Below are 12917 nucleotides of genomic sequence, written 5' to 3' on the forward strand. Positions count from 1 at the left end.
AACTACTTATTGGCACTTCGAACAGCCCGTAATCCCTTATATTCTTAAGCTTTACTTTTTAATATCGCCCTGCTTGAGTTGGCAGCCATGAAGATGTTTATTTCGATATTAACACCAATTTTTTTCTTTTGCATCTTAAGTCAGCGACTATTTTCTCAGCAGGTTTATTACATTCAAGCTCATTATATGGCTTCCACTAAGCTAAGTCACAAATCCGGAAAAAAGGACGCCGAGACCTGTAATTATATAATTGAAGTTTCTGGAGTAATACGCAAGGCTCTAATTACGAACGACAGAGTTTTTGTGAATTGGTCATCGTGCCCTGTTAGGGATTTCACCTTGGTTACGCGGTGCTTCAAATGTCAGCTTTACAATCATGCAGCGAAGACCTGCAAAATGGATCCACAAAGCTATGCGTGTTGTAAGAACACACTACGACGCGCCCTTCAAAAAATGACGTACGATGATACAGAGAACCTACTAATAGTCGTAAAATGATTACCTAATTGTTCTGTGATTTTTAATACTTAAGAACCTACTTCTTTGTTAAGGTGATATACAGTTGTTTTGTGTAATAAATATAGTTCATAATTAAGTGAATAATTAAAAATAAATAAATTTAATATTGTCCTTCGCTGCCTGAAACACAGGGAATCCTAGTTCAGGCATCTGTAAACCACGTGTCTCTATGTAAATTCTTAGTCTTTAAGAACAATCATTGTACTATACTTTTCTCAATAAATTATTTGTATTTGTATTTGTATTTGTAATGACGCCATGTAGCGCTCGTCTATTACTAATGCGCGATCTCAGAAAAATATTTTATCATTTAATTCCAAGCCTAACGAGTGTTTTACACGCTTTTGCCTAGCTTCACTCCGTTGACTAGTTTTATATGTGTCCTATATTAAATTTGATCTATGATCATAAAATCTTGCAAGGTTAACTTTGAACTACTCACCGGAGGATGCGGGCTGTTGGCTGTTTTCAGATAAATTGCCTGAGCTTTGGTATAGGTACGTCCATAGGGCCCATTTAGACGATGTGGGAACTCGCATGCGAGTTTCATTACATTGCGGGTTTTGATTGGTCGGTTGATTTGAACGTAACCACCAATCCGCAATGTAACTAACATCGCATTCGAGTTCGCGCGCCGTGTAAATCAGCCCCAATTCAGATGGCACGCAATGTGATAATATGCTACCATTTAAGTAGATGATCTGATGATGTAATTGTAAGGCGGCCTAAGGCGCTGCTTCCTGTTGTTCCTGTTGTTTGTTTTTTTAATGATGCTAAAAACATCATCATTAACTTAAGAGTTATTTACTCTTTGATAGCCATGCAAAGAACATTAGGTACAATAAGCAATAATAACTTAATAACGTATAAAAATGTGACAGTTTGTAACTAGACAAGTAAACACTACTTCGTAGCCTGACAGTCTGTTCAGTTGTTTTGTTGTAGTAATAAACACATTTCTGAGTAAAACTTAGAATAGACTACCAATAACCATTGATACCGTAGACGTCCAGTTTACCTGAGTTCACTTGAAGTTTGTAAACTTTGTGTATGTTTAACTAGCTGGTATTGTTTGAGCTGATATTGATTTCAAATTTCAAAAGTTATTTGAATACCATCCTAACAGTTGTTTACATCAGCCATAATACAATGTCAAATAAAATAAATAAGTGAACTAGCATATTGTGAACCTTTTCGGCAGTAATTGTTTGAGTATAACATATGAACCAAAAGTATAATAATGCCTTTATAGAAAAGGCAATTTTGGATCATAATTGCGAGAAAAATATGAACATATTTCTGCCAAAAGTATGATCAATGATCTCGCTCTGTTGCGCGGTCGCCTCGCTTTCAACTCGCTCGCAAATCGCCAGTGTGATAGGGCTTTTATTTTAGTAGGTCTACAAAGCTTTGCTTCACTTAGCATTGAATATATGTATCATATCATAAAGAAACATAAAAGATCAAAGAATCGCATGTCAGTCTCTAAACATTTTCAATACGAGTACAATATTTTATGTACAATCAGCAAAGATATTAGCTTGATAGGGGTGCACAGTAAAAAGTTTTGCTAACATCATGTACATCAGTCGTGGCACGTGTAAATTTGTGTGAGTGTGAGAGAAAATAAGTGAATTAAATAGGTATCCATTGGATAATTTTTTAGGTGAATAAAGTTGTTCGTAAACGTCCATATCTCTTATGTGTATAGGTATATGTGTGAGATTCAGAGTGGGCCACAGGACATTGATAATTGTTAATGAGGTTTAAATATTTATCATTTAAATCTCCCAGCCAACATTAGGAATTTGAATGAAAATACTTTGCATCTCTTGTCGATAAAATGCAGCTTTCTCATCAACTTTTGAAGAGTAAGATAGCTTTTACGAGTTTATGTGCTGAAAAATAAATATTAGGGTCGTTTTACTATGTTCGGCTAAATTCTATACATTGAAAGACTTGTGAACTTGCACAACCAAGGGCGCCACGTATGGCTCTTGAGAAACAATACACCTATTGAAATTGCCCTCTTTGCCTGGAAGGTTGAGGTCAGTGTCAAGCAGTGATTCAAGACAGTTTATATTGAAATGATTTTTTTTAAATATAAAGCTATACATATATAGATATACAGGATGAATTTTCGGGTCAGTGAGAGAAGCTACCAGATTCCGTGGTGCTACGCGAAAATATAGTCTTAGAAGAAAGCCCTTCCCTCAATTTGAAATTAATGAAAATTGGCGTTTACAGGTTTTGCGAATACACCTTTAAAATCTATCGGGTTCTGCATAAGATGAAAGTATATTTCTTCGCCATTTAGCTGAACTACTAATTATACTTATTGTATTTCAAGGCACCATATTATAATATAGGTAGGTACTCGTATTTATTGATCAGTCGTTTGGTAACAACGAATACAAGTTAGTAATTCTCCGCACGGTTTAGCGACCCAAAATCAAAGAAAAAGATTAATTTTCTTACAAAGGTTGTCTAGAGGAGAATTATGTTTTTACTACATCACATCAGCTATAAAGTATTCTCGTAATGTATAAAAAAAGGAATTAGTTTTACATGGCCTTTTTTCATAAAGTTACACTTATACATATAGGTAGGTACATGCAGGTAAATACTTATATTTAAAAAAAAAAATTGTACGGTGCATGTAGAAACTAAATAGAGGAGGGGTCCAATAAATTATATTGAGAATGTTGCTATTCTGGACTTAAAATATTAACATACCCTGAGGATCCCAACAGGATAGAGTTTTTATATATGCAAATTACGTAAACGGGAAACTGTATTTGGAAATGACCTCTCAGATTTGCACGGCTGCCTAAAATCTAATTAATATCCCATGTGACTCTCCTAACGCTGACTAAGAGCTGATTTGCATAAAACAGTTATTAATATTACATCCCAACAGCCCCGGTGATTACGATTTAAATTCATTATGCAATATGATGGTAGATTTATATCAGAAGCTGAGAAAGATTTATATGGTCTCAGGGTAGTGCAGGATTCTGATTGTGAATTATGATTATTGAGAAGCATTTCCTCCACCTTAAATATAACACATTCAATATACATGTCGGCGGCCGATCGTAAGATCAGGCATATCGTGAAATTCCTAGGCATATCGTGAAACGTGAAAATCTTTGACTCGTTGCTTGAGTCGACGGAGCCCCGCTACGCGGGGCTCCTATTTCTGGGCAGTTTGCCCTTCGGGCATCTGAAGCAACCTAACGAACCTATCCTGTCTATATATTGGTTTAATGTGACTATCGTCAAAACATTACACAGAAACATTACGATCTGCCTGATCTTACGATCGGCCGCCGACATACACATTATCTAGACTTGCACTAGGAAAATGTTATCATAAGAGTAATTTAACTCACAACAGGAGGTAGGTAATATACATAAACAAAGATTAATCGACATTATGAGTATATACTTTTGATTAGTTACCTTTGTATAAGTAGTTACTGAAATCACTTAATACATTTACCAAAGTACCTTTACCAACCTATCCATTGTAAAGTACTCATAATCAATACTTTGTAACAAATACGCTTCCCGCGCATAAAATATTATTGGCAGCTTCAACTTTTCGAATCCCGAATTGTACTAAACCATGAAATTAATGCCTCGCCGAAATATGGACAGGTCCATTTTAATGTCCAACTTTTACCATTACTCACAGCGACGCAGCGCAGGTTATGAGTGGCTCAATGGAAGCAGTTTCGATTTATCCTTTGTCTTTACTCGGTGTGGTCATAAATAAATTGTATTTTATTTCAGCCCCGAGTTTATATTAACTCTTTACTTTCCTGTATTATTTATTAACAAATATCTGATTTTATGTAGGTAAAATTGTATTTTATATACATATTCGGGAACGTATGTAAAACTTTGATTTTAAATTGATTACCTATAATCAGAGATCGGACAGATTAGCGTCATTGCTCACAATAATGCGGGCTTGACTCCAAATTTGATTAAATAATTAATCATTGAAATATTTTAATTATTTTTTTACCTGAGATTTAATGTTGTTCACTAGTCAATAAAATAGCACTTAAATATATTTTTGATATAAAAAAAATGAGTACCTACAGAAAATTTGGAAAACATACTGATTATTTTCTTTAATAAATTTTCATTATAAGAAATCTTTGTGTCATTTATTGATTAGGAATCAAAATTAAACCTCAGGTAAGAAATTAATTAAATGATTAATTATTTAATCAATTTTGGAGTCATGTCCACATTATTGCGAGCAATGCGCAAATTTGTCCGATCTCTGATTATAATGCATACCTACGATACATATGTGCGCGTGAAATGAAATGAAAGTAAGTACCTCATATCATTAATATCAATTCAAGATCAGATTTCGAATGCCGCTCTGGCTTTCAACATATTTATTCCGCGTTCGTCAATTTAACACAGCGGCTTTCTAGTCATTTCACATACTTTACATAAAATGTTGATTAAACGTTAAGTACTTAACGTTTTTGAAGAAAGCACCTATTCCAAAACTCTAAGCCTGATATCAATTTTATTTCAATGTGACAATGCGTGCGTTGCGCATGAACACATTTTTATTAAATCATTTAGACTTCGGAAACTAAATAAACTGTAGGTAATATTAACATTTAAAATTATTGTACGTAACCCCTCCCACCCCCACGTAACCCCACGTAAATCATCCATCATTTTCATCAATTCATCATAGCTACATTCTAGAGTCTAGAATTGTCTAGAATCTAGACAATAGACAAAATTCAAGTTACTAGCGATAAATACATGTGCCTCTACGAGCTCCAGTGTAAATTTAGCATTATGACAGGATTGCCTTACACCGGCACGGCACCTGCATGAATTTCCTGTGAAAACGTGAGAAGAATGACTAAATGAACTTATAACTGAATGAATAAGGGATTACATGCTACACATATTTAAAAAGTGAGATCATACATTAATTATTTAATATGCATGCGTAACAAGTAATGTTGTTAGTGCGATTACAAAAATGACAACTTCATTAATTATCAGCTAGAATTTTTGTATTACAAGAATGTTTAGCGTAACGTAAGTATGTTTGTACCATCATGTAACAAAAAAATTACTTGAATACTACTTGTTTCTTAAATCTTCTTCTTCCTCGCGTTATCTCGGCATTTCGCCACGGCTCATGAGAGCCTGTGGTCCGCTTTGACAACTAATCCCATGATTTGACGTAGGCACTAGTTTTTACGAAAGCGACTGCCATTTGACCTTCCAACCCAGAGGATAAACTAGGCCTTATTGGGATTAATCCGGTTTCTTCACGATGTTTTCCTTCACCGAAAAGCGACTGGTAAATATCAAATGATATTTCGTACATAAGTTCCGAAAAACTCATTGGTACGAGCCGGGGTTTGAACCCGTGACCTACAGATTGCAAGTCGCACGCTCTCACCGCTAGGCCACCAGCGCTTTTTCTTAAATATCATCTTATAATCTTCGTGTGATTGTAAAATAATATTAGAATAGGTTTTCAAAAATTGGTTTAGTTCCCCTTTGGCTGGATGTCAAATAATCAGTCAATTCGTAGGCCCTCTGCAACGCCCTGCTGTGTTTCTTCTGTGTTCTGAAATCACGTCCTAAATTTATTTGGACTAATCAAGTTCTCTAGAGAGTAGACCCAAATTCGTTTAAGTAGTTATAGAAAGTACTCCCTAAGAACTCTCAACTTTATGTCCTAGGGGGCAGTATAACTATATTGAACACGGGAGTACACATTTACCAGTAGCTTATTCAATGTGTAGGTAAGTAGGTACACATATACGAGCCCCGATGCAAATTATTTCGTCTAGTTCCACAAAATAATTTTGTTTATTCTAATAAATTTTACACGTGAACATAAAATGACCCAGTACTGGGAACCATAAAAGTAATGTTTAATCTAGTTTATGTTGATCGTATAATAAAATTGCATTAGACTTTTATTACTGAAAAAACTTTATATAAACGTTGTCCAAATCATATTGTCCTCTCCTACAGAGAAAATCGGGTAAAAATCTTTCAAGAAAAATTGTTGGCATCATCCTTTTACAAAATCTAATGAATACGAAAGGAATTTAAAACACAGCAGTGATTAATAAAGCTATAACAATCAAGCAGCGCGTCCATCTATAAATTTGTCATGAATTTGAATAATTGAATTAAAGTCAACAACGTCAAACAATGTCACCATTTTAAAATTAAAAGGTTCTCGTCTCCGTATTGATCTTTTCAAATTAGTATAAAACATAAAAACTTTTTACAAAAAAAAGAAAACCGACTTCAAAAAGGATGAAATAAAATATTATCCTTTTTAAGTCTATGCGTTACCAACTGATATGTTTGAAGTCGGTGCCAAGCCAACTTTTGAAGCATACCATGATTTTGGTGCGATTCTATAATGATTTACGTTGGATTGCCTTACACGACGACAATGAACGTACTTTCGGTACAGTCGTCGTTAAAAATATGTTTACACTTTTCGTCTTATATTACATATTACAAAGGAGTACGGTGCAAAAGTGTAAACATATCTTTGACGTCGACTGTACCTAAGAACACACGATCAAACCTTCTTGGTACAGTCCGTACCATGTTTGTCGGCACGCAAGCGTGGGATTGAGACTGAGTTATTTCCCGTCCCTTATTCAGAGGACTACATTTCAAAATATAAAACAAATCAAGGAATTTACGTTCTTGCCAAATTTTACCTAAAGCGGTTCAGTTGTTTAGCCATGAAAAGGCGACAAAGAGGCAGACAGAATTACTTACACATTTATAATACTCATTAGTACAGTTCTAATGGGGTTTAAAGCTGATTATTTTTGACGGGTATTGTTACTACTTGGCTTGGCACCGACTTCAAACATATCAGTTGGTAACGCATAGACTTAAAAAGGATAATATTTTATTTCATCCTTTTTGAAGTCGGTTTTCTTTTTTTTGTAAAAAGTTTTTATTTTTCCATTTTTAGTTTTTAACGCATTGTTAAGTGCGCGACGCATGAATGAAAAACAACATCATGATTAACACTAAATTCGTGTACCTACTTTAATAAATATGTACTTAATCAGGAATTTTTTCGAGTCCGTCTGGGAAATTATAATTCCTGTCACTACACTAAATCCATCCTCCGCCCCGCCACTGACCCAATCCCTCAACTCCCCGATCACTCTACCTCACAGCGCATCAACCCCTGATCCATGAACCCCTCGACCCTGAACCAGCAGCCCTTCAACCACCATTCCCTTAACTTCGCTTCGCCTTAACTCCTAACCCTAACCCCCGATCAGTAGCCTTACCAGCTTACCAAGAGTTTGACATTGATTTATTCGCTAGCGTGTGTGTAACTTACTTTCTTTGCATCTCGCTCGTACTGGCATATTAGTGCGAGCGAGATGCATAAATAGTAAGTTACGAAGACGTTAGCGTCGCTAACTTAGCGAATATGTCAATGTCAAACTCGTGGTAAGGCTACACTTGGCTACACTTGCACTACATCAAATTGGCGGTTTTCGGAAGCAAATGCTCGAGTTACTTTAGAAAACACCGAAATCACTTTACACGTGCCTTTAAAAACTGAGGAGTTCCCTCAATTCCTCATGGATTCCATCATCAGACCAGAACCAAAAATAATACGGAAACACCTTGGAGGTAACTCCTTCCAAACAAAAAAAGAATTACTCAAATCGGATCACAGGTGCCGGAGTAATTGCTGAACATACTACATTTAAAAAAATCATCATTATTACCATCAAAACAATCATCATCATCAGGTCTACTTCATCAAAGTGGTGGTTTTCGGGAGAAAATGCTCGAGTTGCTTAAGAAAACACCCAAATCACCATGCATGTGCCTTTAAAAATTGAGGAGTTCCCTCAATTCCTCATGGATTCCATCTTCAGACCAGAACCAAAAATAATACGGAAACACCGTGGAGGTAACTCCTTCCAAACAAAAAAAGAATTACTCAAATCGGATCACAGGTGCCGGAGTAATCGCTGAACATACTACATTTAAAAAATCATCATCATTATCATCAAAACAATCATCATCATCAGGTCTACTTCATCAAAGTGGTGGTTTTCGGGAGAAAATGCTCGAGTTGCTTAAGAAAACACCCAAATCACCATGCATGTGCCTTTAAAAATTGAGGAGTTCCCTCAATTCCTCATGGATTCCATCTTCAGACCAGAACCAAAAATAATACGGAAACACCGTGGAGGTAACTCCTTCCAAACAAAAAAAGAATTACTCAAATCGGATCACAGGTGCCGGAGTAATCGCTGAACATACTACATTTAAAAAATCATCATCATTATCATCAAAACAATCATCATCATCAGGTCTACTTCATCAAAGTGGTGGTTTTCGGGAGAAAATGCTCGAGTTGCTTAAGAAAACACCCAAATCACCATGCATGTGCCTTTAAAAATTGAGGAGTTCCCTCAATTCCTCATGGATCCCATCATCAGAACAGAACCAAATTAAAATGGGACCAACTCGGAGGTAGCTCCTTTCAAACAAAAAAAGAATTACTCAAATCGGACTACGGATGTCGGAGTAATCGGTGAACGTACATAGAAAAAAAAAAAAAAAATAGCCACAACCGAATACAGAACCTCCTCCTTCTATGAAATGGAAGTCGGTTAAAAAGAAAAGCGTATTATAAAGACCAACAGCGTGAACTTTTAACTCCTTGAATTTTTTAGAATTCATAATCAGTGCTTTTTGTTGTTAAAAGTTACGCAGAAGAGGTATTTAAGAAGCCTGCATACTTTGTTTAGTTCTTGAAAACCATTATCGGGTTTTAGATTTTTCATTGGAAATTAAAATGTTTCGAATGAAATTTCGGTAAAAATTACCGATTTTTACAGAGTATCTCTAATTTCTGCATGGAATAAGCCTTTGGCAAAATGTGCAGTGTTTTTATACGAATGCCTTTTTATATTTTTGTCGACTACCTACGCTAACTAGAGCCGAATCCCCGAAATAATATGTTATTTGGTTCGAGTGCCAGAAACTGGAGCTACTTTGACAAGAATTTAATTTGTAAGAACTTAATTAAATAGTACTGCATATTTTGAAGCATCGCTAACATTATATCTTATTCTAGTCAAAATATTTTATAAATGTTTCTAAACAATACTGAAGTATTAAACAAAGCAAGTGCTAGGTAAAGGTAAGAAAATAGGTGCCTATTCAATAGAAAATTCAAGAGCTACACGAGCTTATTCCACCGTCCCCATTCTACCATCGGACTTTTAGACGCACGGCCGGTTTCCATCCTTACTTGGTAGATATTCCACCAATTCGCACGAAGCGCTTTGCTTCTACTTTCCTTATGCGCACTGCCAAGGAATGGAATTCCTTGCCGGCGTCTATATTTCCGTGTTCTTATAACCCGGCAACCTTCAAATCAAGAGTGAACAGGCACCTTCTGGGCGAGCTCGCTCCATCGTAGGCCACGTCTACGCCTCGGCTAGTCTGTGGCCATGAGTAAGCCCATTCACAATAAAAAAAAAAATCCACTGAGAAAAATACTGGCATAAAGTCGGATTCAACCCTCTCGTTCCTGATTGCCGCGGAAGTTGGTGGTTCTTTGCCTTAACTACTTAGTTAGTACAAGTGAACTCTAGCCTACTTTTATTCTTCCGTGGGTTGATGTACCTACTTCGTGTGAAAAACAACCTACTATTTATTCTCTTAGTTACTTAGATCTTATGTCTTACCTATTGTCCAACAAGTTAATTTGTTTTCAAAAGCAATTAGTTAACTACACCTACAATTGCATTCAATCGGATTGAGCTATTTGCTATATCGTGTAGCTTTATAGCACCTCGCCTGCCTAATTGAAAATGTACTTTATGTCTCATATATTAAAGTTTGTTTCTGCTAGGTAAAAATGAAAGGAGGATGAGGTACTAATCTGTGGTTGTGTAATACCTACAGCAACATTTACTTAAGCTCCCTGGTTCAATAGATATGAGCCGTTATCTAGGCCTAATTACCGACAGCTGCCTTTAGTGAAGGAAGCCGCAGTAGAATAATCCCAGCAATGTTTAGTTTTTATCCACACGCATGAAAGTGGCTGAAAATTTCAAACGGTTCTCGGAGACGCGTGTAGCTACATACACCAAATTAAGACATACTTCATATAATTATTTCATTATTACAGTCTGCACACGACTTCTGATATGTTCTGCAATATGTACAAGCAGGAGAGCTCCGCTTTCGCTTGCTGCCCGAAGCAACATGCAGTGCACGCCTTCCCATTTCTTCTGCTTAAATTCGTAGCGTTGCCGTTGTTGAGTCTGTTAGGAAGAAGAATCGTGGAATGTATGGGGCCCAATACATTCAACGACTGTTCTCTTTGCGCACAGACTCTAGTATTAACTCAGCTGGTTTTTATATGCTGCAACTGTCGGTATTTACTCGTTTGTACTCATTGTAGGACTTAAAATGCCATGCCACGTTAGGCGGCAACCTAATTACCTACAGCCAACTTCAAATCCACAGGAACGGTCCAAGTGGCAGCTGCACCCGGCGTATCGTATTAAGGAACGGTAGTAGGTTTGAGTAGGTACTGATATCACTTTTACTGTGGACCTTGCCAACCGTATTAATCAACGTCCGTCACATGACTGGAATAAGGGCGTCCACATCTTAACCGGTCGTGATAGGATATGTCTTACTGATCAGTGTTTACTACTCTACCCCGTGGGTTTGCGTCGTTAAATATCGATGAACATTAATGACACCCATCTTGTCAGTAGTATCAGTAGGCTATAAAATAACAAAAATGGTAATTGGGAACGAGACTAGTGCAAATTCCTTGACGTTAAACAGAACTATTCTCCAAACTATTTAATTTTAGAAAAAAACATAAAAGCGCATGTTACCATAATTTAGCGCCACTTGCACCATCCCACTAACCCGGGGTTAACCGGTTAACACAATGCCAAATTGTATTTTTAGCAATGGTCGCTCCGGGTTTAACCGATTAACCCCGGGTTAGTAAATGGTGCAATTGGCCCTTACTGGCCTATTTATGAACTCGGCTGTGTAATACACGAATTAAAGTTTCTAGTATTCTGATAAAAAGTGATTCAAAGCTATTATCAATTTGATGAGCGCCAGTCATGCACAAAAAGCGCCTGACTGTCGACGTGGTATTAAAACACGTCCGCCAGAGGAACACATGCTTGGAAGAGACAGGCAGGCACCAACGCCTTGATAAACCCTTTGTAACATTTTTCCTTAAATGTGTTACATCAGGATTTTCAAGTCTTAAAGTATCATCAGTATTTGTGTACATTGTTTGATAATAACGGAGGTTATTTTCACTAAAATATTTATGATCATTTTATAACTGGATATTGATATAAATAAAAGATTTAAGTAAGTGTATAAAGTGTTGATAAGATCATAGTTTGCCGTAAAAAGGGCGAGATAACGATGTAAAAAGGTAAAATGGTTTTTTTAGATTATTCGCAATTCCTATTGAATTCGACTATACTTACATTTTCAGGAACTTTTATTTATCACTTGCATCTGCCCACGATTTTGTAGACGTACAATTTGTATTAACAGTATACTTGTCCTGCTATTATCTGACGCGTTTGAATAACAAAGCACAAACTTTAAAAACAACATCTCTTTGTCAAAATTTGCACCCATTTCAAAGTAAAATTGGAAAAATACAAACGTGTATCCGCGAATTTCATTTGACTGCCGATGCCGTTATCCGTTTTGTCGTAATAAAATATTCATACAACGGACGAATGGATTCCGCAGGTGTTGAAATTGTTTTCATAATATTATCGGATTTGATTTTCAGCATTGGTGATGGTAAAACTTCATGATGGTTGAGTGGAAATTTTTGACTGTAGGTAGTTAATTGATGTATTTTTTAAGGTTTTTGCTGCAAAGCCTAGCAGCCGAATTACAAAATGTAAATTGCAACATTTTCCGTTTTCTTTATAATGTATTCAATGAAAATAGTTATATGAAAAATATATTTTGATGGAAGTATTCGATTGGTATTGCTTCTCAGTAATTTTTCAGAAAGATCACTGGGTTAAAAGGGATGAAAGTTTGTATCAAGAACATTTTTTTAAATCAGGGATATGAAACTTCGTAGGAAGACATTGTAACGTTAGTGACCGACAAATGTTGTGTTGTCAAATTATTAAAACAAATTACTTACCCAAGTGCTGTTTTTTGCTGCTCATTAAGTATTTGTGTAGAATGCCAACAACACACAAACACAACACACAAAAACTTAAAACTAAAAAAAAAACATGATATCCACGGTCCCGAGCACGCACATCCAACTCGCTCACGCTTATGCT

The sequence above is a fragment of the Cydia fagiglandana genome, chromosome 10 (genome assembly GCF_963556715.1).
Source record: "Cydia fagiglandana chromosome 10, ilCydFagi1.1, whole genome shotgun sequence".
NCBI classification, from domain to species: Eukaryota; Metazoa; Arthropoda; class Insecta; order Lepidoptera; family Tortricidae; genus Cydia; species Cydia fagiglandana.